This window comes from Macadamia integrifolia, chromosome 2 (assembly GCF_013358625.1).
Source record: "Macadamia integrifolia cultivar HAES 741 chromosome 2, SCU_Mint_v3, whole genome shotgun sequence".
Taxonomy (NCBI): domain Eukaryota; kingdom Viridiplantae; phylum Streptophyta; class Magnoliopsida; order Proteales; family Proteaceae; genus Macadamia; species Macadamia integrifolia.
Window position 1 is genome coordinate 30,069,994 of NC_056558.1, and position 7,940 is coordinate 30,077,933.

Here is a 7,940-nt window from a genome sequence, read left to right on the forward strand (position 1 = left end):
ACATGAAAAGGAGATTCTGCATGCTCTGTGCTAGGGCTAGGATTTTTTGGCCCAACTCTTATTTTAGCTAAGGCATAGCCCAGCCGAGCCCATCCCAGCCCCGATTGATCTTGAATTGGGTTAAGCTGGGCCGGGTTGGCCCTCGCAGCCACTATTTTTTCCACTCTGCAAGCAGTTAAAGAGTCAAGTTAGCCGTTCTCAGTCCACAGGTGGACGAGCTAGCTGACTTCCACTCACGGATCGACATGAAGGCATTTTGTGTTAAATACACATATTTAGCAAGCTTTGAATAAGAAGGAAAGGTCACTAAGGCTCAGATAGGCCCAGCGCAGCTCTGGGCTTGAAATCTCAGCCCTGGAGGAGAATACAGGCTGAAAAGTCCAGCATAGGCCTTGTTGGGCTCAAGGCGGCTTATGTGGACTCAGGTTCAGGTTACAATTCCATTCAATTCTGTAAAGGTGCAAGTCTGTCCTGGCGAGCCCGAACATATAACAATAAATAATTCAATTCAATGTTACAATTAACATCCATTTCACTAAAAAATTTTGACTTTCATTGCTTGTTAATTAAGCACATGAAAAGTATTAGGATCCGAGTTTTGTTAGTGGTCCTCGTCCCATTCGATAATAGATAACCTTGTTGCTCTACATGTTTTTGTTTGTTGTAGTTTTTGATGAGGTATTTCTTAAGGGACAAGATAATTATATATTTTTTTCTATGAAGAGAAAAGAAGTGAGTACAAGTCTACAGTGACATATTTTTTTCCTCATTGTGGTTAGTTAGGGTGGGGGAATGTGGTTTGGGGAAAAGAAATTATGTTGATGTCTCTGCACAGAATCCAGAAATAGATGAGTTTGGGTTTTGAGAGGATGGTGCTTTTTGCTACTGGCATTGACAATATTAGAGATGTGATTCCCTTCCCAAGATATCCAGGCAGGGCAGATCTTTGAGGTGTTGCCTCTACCATCCAATACATCGAGAAATATTGTATTTATAAATAAAAACACCTGGGACTTTTTTTTTATTTTTTATGATAATAAAACACCTGGGACTTGACCGCCATGATTTGGTTCATGCTCCGAGGGAAGATGAAGGAGAAGGGAGTTCCAGAACTGGTGGCTAGGAGAAGATGGTGAGGTGATTGTCTCTGGGGTTCCTACCTGTGGGAGATGGAGGCTGCGGCCATTCATTCACCATTGTAAAAGAAAGGAAGAAGGAAGAGAGAAAAAGATAGAGGTTGAAGTCCAATGTTGTTGCCCATGGATTTTACGTTGTGGTCACTGTGAAAACCAAGAACAAACCACATGGTTGAATGAAGTCTGTTGACTTTTCTGTTTCTCATGTACATAGCACTCTCTACGCTCTCAGCAATCTAGGCCATTCATTTTGAGAAATTCCACGTATCGAATTGTGGTGCCATGCTACATGAGATGTAGCGCACCCCCTGGTGCTATGGAGGAGCTGATCCTTAATGCCCAGAATGCTTGGGAAGTAGACGGGGCTATGAAAAGATGCCCCTGCTCCTGCCTCCACTTCTTCATAAGGGTGTCAATCGGTAATCAATTTAGTTTGATTTGGTTTTAGTTTTTCTTTGTTTCATATTGGGTTCTTCATTCGGGTTTCAGTTTATAAAAATACTTTTTCGTGGTTCTTTATTCGCCTTGAAAATGGGTAATTCGATTATGTTTAACGGTTTTAAAATCCTTACTCTAGTACTACTCTGTGGGGAACATTAGGAAACCCCAACCTTGAACAGGTCGACAGCAGAGTATCCCAACAAAAGAACAAAACGCTCTTTCTATTTGGGAAGCAGACACTTGTAATACGCTTGTGGATCATACCACATACGCATGAACACACGGGAGCGTTTAGAAGGGCTCAATTATCTTTCTATATATGTACTTAAAACTTTTGTATATGGTATTCCTTTCTTGGTGAAATTGTAATGGAAAAGTGCAACCTTCTCTTTTTCTCTTTATAATCTCATTGAATTCTAAATTTGCACTACACAAATTGGTTTTCTCATACTATCATATTTGTAACTAAACACCTTTAAGATCAATGGTTGAGAATTGGTGTGATTGTAACTTGTTCATTACACACATAAGAACAATCAATGACAGGTGTAACCCCCTATAGGAGAGAAACTACATTTTAGTCCCTCCACTTACCAGTATATATCTACAACATATATATAAATAAATATGAAAAAAAAAATACTGCCAAAAATCATAATCCATCAAACGACTGATATCAAAGATTCGTAATTGTGATTGGATATAAAATATTTGTATTTTCTTTAAAAAATATATTTATATATTTATAATAATATTTTAAAAGAATTTGTATATAATTTATAGAACTACTACCAACATCAGAATTTCCATTCAATCAAAGTCAGACAACTCTCTTAAGATGTTTTTCCTTTCAGGGAAGTGGATACCATTTTGAGCATCTCTTCCATCTATTAAAGAACAATATAGGCCCAACGCATCGATATGCAACTAGTATAAACATCAACATTTGGTACACTACATATGCAAAATGCACAACTACAACAATAAGGACCTCTCAGGTGTAAGGACAAAACAACCATCGGAGAAGCAACCGGTGGTATTCCATACAAGAACCTCAAATGATCATGTTCAATACATATACCATATGAATGTACACATTCTGCAATCACATTGCAAGAATATATAGTGTGACAACCATAAGATAAATATATGTCTACCCTATTCTTAGTTGTGAACACTTTAATTATACCTAGGACAGTCATCGCACATAAAATATCAATGTGAATTTATCCTTATTGAAATAGATTTGACATATATACAGACATACATACATTGAGATCCCTCTTCTGGATATTTTCATGTGTGATGGGTTTGGCCATGGCACTATGCACTATGCACTATGCACTATGCACAATCAGAACCTAGGAAGTCAAAAAAAAAAATTTTAAAGATCAATGATTTTTGGAAATAGAAAGAAGACAATCATTCTAGGCATATGGTTGAATTTGAGTATAAATTTTGAACTGTGACCTATTTACACAATAATGATTTATGAAGGATGTGTAGCATAACTAAATAGGCTTTATGGACAGTTGGACACCATTCCTACGTGGGCCATGCATAGAGCCTTCTTTGCGTTATTATTCTTATTCCCAGGTGTAGTTGATGGGTGGGAGATGAAGTGTCACAAAAGATTTATTTCGAACTCTTCATCACTTGTTTAGGAAAAAAAAATAAACTAATAACATAAAATCTTGAGAACTTGATGAGAGTGGTTGGCTTTTTTTTATTTTTTATTTTTTAATTATTTTATAGGATTGATGAGAGTAGTTGGGAAGTGGCAATAAATACTCACTTTTTGAATATATTTCCACGTATGTTTGTTCATCCATCACTTGGTGTCCTATAACCACTCCCATGACCACTGGGCCAGAAATGAGTATCGAGTCATCCATCTTCACTATTGTCTGGTCATTTTTATTTGGTGATTGCTTCACCTGGGCCACAGAGGAGTAAAGAATTCTCTCTTGAGGAGGCCGGCTTAGGCAAATAAGGAGCCGTAGTATATAATATATATAGTATGGGTTTGAAACTCTAATCGATTAAGAGAATTAGCAAGTCGTTGTAGCATTATAATTATGGGAGTGGGTTCCCTCCAGCGCTAGACTTCTAGCTAATTCTGGAAATGGGAGGGTCCCAAGACCCACGATGATGATCATGGCTGATACGGGGCAACGTTCCATTCTTAGGAGTTACCACTTAGATCTAGAGTATTGCCTTGGTCCCGTAAATGCCTTCTCCTCCCTTTAGGAAAGAAAAAAAGTGATTAGATTACTTACTGGAAAGTTGTGAATTGAAGAACCCTCATTTAACTCTGGTATGATCTAGTTCATGCTGTTGTGAGATTAGTATGAGTATGCGGAACTAATCAGACTAAAGGCGTTGATAGCATTGGTTAACATTTCTCCACTGGCGAATTCCCATACCATCTTCTGATTTCGGCTTACAAGCATCATTCCATTTCATTGTTATAGCTTTAGACGACTCAAAATCCCCATTCCAAATACCACTAATAGCATAATAAGCTCTTTCTTAACTCTTTCTTTGAAGATTTTCACACCCAAATAACGGGTGAAGTATTTGCACTCTGGGATACATATGACATCTGTAAGAACAAACACCAAAAAATATGAGAATAAACAGATATAAGATCCGCACAACACAGAGATTTAACGAGATTCACACATCGGTGTGATGTGCTACGTCCTCGGGTGAATAAGAAGATGTTTCACTATGTAGAAGAGAGATTACACCCAAGCAGCAGCGAAAAAACTCGCCTTGAAACCTTAGCTCAAAAAACCCCCCAAATACAATGAATTGCTCAACAAGATAACAATACATTATATACTCCAAGTCATAGGTCGATCCGGTCAATCCATACTGGGCTTCAAGCTTGGGCCTATCAGCCCAACCCCTTTGCTTCCATTATAGATCTCAGAAAACTTCCCATTCGGATCGCCACCAAAATATGTCAGAGCAGGTCAATCTTCAAAAAGGGTCAAGCCGAGACAAACCTAACAACATCTTTTATTTTTCTTTTCCTTGGAAGAGGGATTTTACCCAAAAAAAAAAAAATTGCTTTTCTCCATACTGATGATTTGCCTTGAGTAGAATTGATACAGATCGGGGAAAATTTTTAAACGTTTCACACCTCTCAAATTTGCATTTATAAAAATAAAATGTCATCAGCATAAAAGCAAATTACACAGAGTATAGACATTCCCCACGACATAACACCTCCTCAACAATGGGGGAGAGGGTCCCTTTGAGGAAGGCCTTGCTCCACCCCAAAGAATCCTACATGGCCACCATTTATAAGGATTGATAACTGAGTAGATAATAAGATTTGATGCAGACAGTCAATCAGAAGCCGGGAGAACCAAAGTTACAATAACATTAGATAGGAACACCCAGTCCAACATGTCATAAGCCTTTTACATATCTAGCTTTAAGGCAAAACATAGATATTTGAAGAGAAAATTTTCCCTCTTTGAGATTAACCTAGAAAGGAAGGAATATAACTGAATGGCAAGAATGTTTAATGATTTTGAAGGAAAAAATCCCAAGACAGATAAGATGAAACTGACCCACTTTAGAAGCACCGACCACCTTGGGAATCAGGAAGTTAGAATTTACCCCTTTGGTGGCATCACCCTTAGAAAAATTTTGCATCGCCAAACAAACTTCATAACCAACAATACTCCAGCATAAACGATAGAAGGAACCAGGAAAATCATCCAACCTTGGAGCACTAGTGGGGTCTAAATCAAAGACCACAACTTTAACTTCATCCAATTCAAATATCCGTCACATTGACCGTCAAATCCCTTTTGTGAAAATTCTTAAAATGTGTACACACAAATTGCTTAATACTCACAGGATCATCAAAATGCCATTGACGTTATCCTGAATCTCCTGAGTATGGTCCCCATAAAGAACATCTCCTGTAACATTAAAGTTGAATCGTAATTCATCTTCACATCAGCTTTCGCCTCAAGAATAGTATCACAAATTCCTTCATGATGTTAATCATTCGATACCCAAGTTCTAGGCTTTGGGTTAATTTGAAGAAAACTGTATCTTTTCATCCATGAAAAGCGTAGAAAGATAAGGGCTTAGAGCTAACCCTTGATGTAGCTCAATAGTAAATGAGAATTCTCTACCTCAACATACCCTACCTTCGGCATTGCTATCAGCGGGGACCTAACCCACACACTAACGAAAACGATATTGAGGCTTGCAATCAGCGTCCATTGCCAATTGTTTCCCTATATGGGGAGGGAAAACCACATTTATAGTTGAAACACCAGATTTTGTTGCATCCTTTGCTAGATAGTCCGCTCTGAAGATGTGTGTAATCTTCTAGTTGATGGGTTCCAGGTAAGGCCATAAATGAAACCATCGCTGAAGGGAAAACCATGAAATCTTTTCTGTTGCACCAAGGTACCACTATTGTCGAGTCAAATTCTATCCATATAGAGTTAATCGCTATATCTTTAGCATGCCTTCGGACTCATCACCATATATAAATCAATTTTCAATTCAAATTAAGACTTGATTCTCACCAATCAATAGCTAAGATTTTATGCATATCCAATTATTTCTTCCATTCCCACATAATTCAAGCAATAGCAAGTAGAATAGATTTTCAAAGCGGTGTCACAGGTTTTGCTCAATATCTAAGTCCTAAATGACTTGGAAACAGTTAGACTTCATCTAGTAGTCCTCGTGAAAGGAAAGGTTTAAAAAGCTTTCAAAAAATTATGAAAAACCCAATTCACTAACCAATAGATTAAAGATGCCAACAGCTTCTTAACAACCATCAAAGCATCAGAAAAAGATTGGTAGATCATTCTCTTCCACCCTTAGCATTAGAATGGCAAGTGCTTTTTAAAAGGTTTGACAATGGAGAACAAGAGGTTCTATAAGAAATTTAAAATAAATAAATAAAAACAAACAAAGCAAAACACACACGAACACTTTGCAACACCAGTTATGGTTATGCCACATGCACCCTGGAATAGCTTTGGTAGAACTCATCCTAATTTTCACATTGGGATATTCACATCTAATGTGGGATTATTAATTTTTCCTTTCATGTGGAATCCCAACAATTTCCCCCTCGACGCATGTGGAGAGAGAGAGAGAGAGATATCAAATTCAACCAAGATCTTCCCATCTCCTCTTCTACGTGGGAGGGACCAAGTTCTTCTCCCACTTCATCTTTGGAGACACACTGTGCTAGAATCTTGGCCCCTATAAGTTGTAGAAACGCAACCCTAAAATGATGTAAAAGACAATGGAAAAACAAGAATAAAAATGCACACAGGTTTACGAGGTTATGCAAGATTTCCTACGTTCTCAGTGAGATGAAATCTTATTTCATTATCAATGGAGAATTGGGTTACAACGCTCTCCTCACACTTCTCAGTATTTTTTTCATTACAGTCGAAGAAACACACTACAAATATATAGCGAAAAACCTTAATCTGGATTAAACTGTGACGGAATACAAGACATCGTACACCAAGATAAGTCTCAATTACATTTTTTTGCTATGAATTCCGCCTTCTGCATGAAACAATATATATATATATATATATATTTTTTTTTTTTGAAATATGTATCGCAATTTTAGATAAGAGGAATGCTTTAACACTAGAAACAAGTGAAGCAGGGTTAACAAAACCACCTTCCCACGTACCATATTCAAACTTCATATTAATAGTTTTTCATTTACACACAAGGATTAAAGTATCGGTATCAGTCGTCGTATCGATCAAAATTAAGATACATATATTTTATATTTTCCATAGAGTCTTATCGGTGCATATCGTATCGTATCGATGTGTATCGGTGGTGTATTGATGCATATCGGTATGTAATTCCCTCCTTCCAATTTCTACATTGATGGGTGCTCCCTTGGAAATCCAGGAAACTCAGGAGCTGGTGGGATTTTTAGAGATGACTATGGCAGGCAGGCCCTTGAAGTGTTTTTCGCATTATGAGGGAGTTGGGATGAATTTCATGGCTGAATTTGCTGCCTTCTTTCATGGTTTAAAACATGCTCAGGATTTAGGAATGGAGAGACTATGGATTGAATGTGATTCTAATGCAGTGATTACTTGCATTAGAAACAATAAAATCCCTTGGTGCTTTGCTCAGAGTGGATTTTTCATATGAGATATCTGATGGGACCACAAAATCGTCCATAGATTGGCATAACTTTCCCTCTTTTATTCTTTCAGATGTGAATTGGGACTTCTAAAAAATGCCTCGATACCGATATATGTAATTTTCATATTTTGATTGAGTTATTATTTTGCTAATGGCCATGCCGACGTGGAATAATAGCTCAAAAAA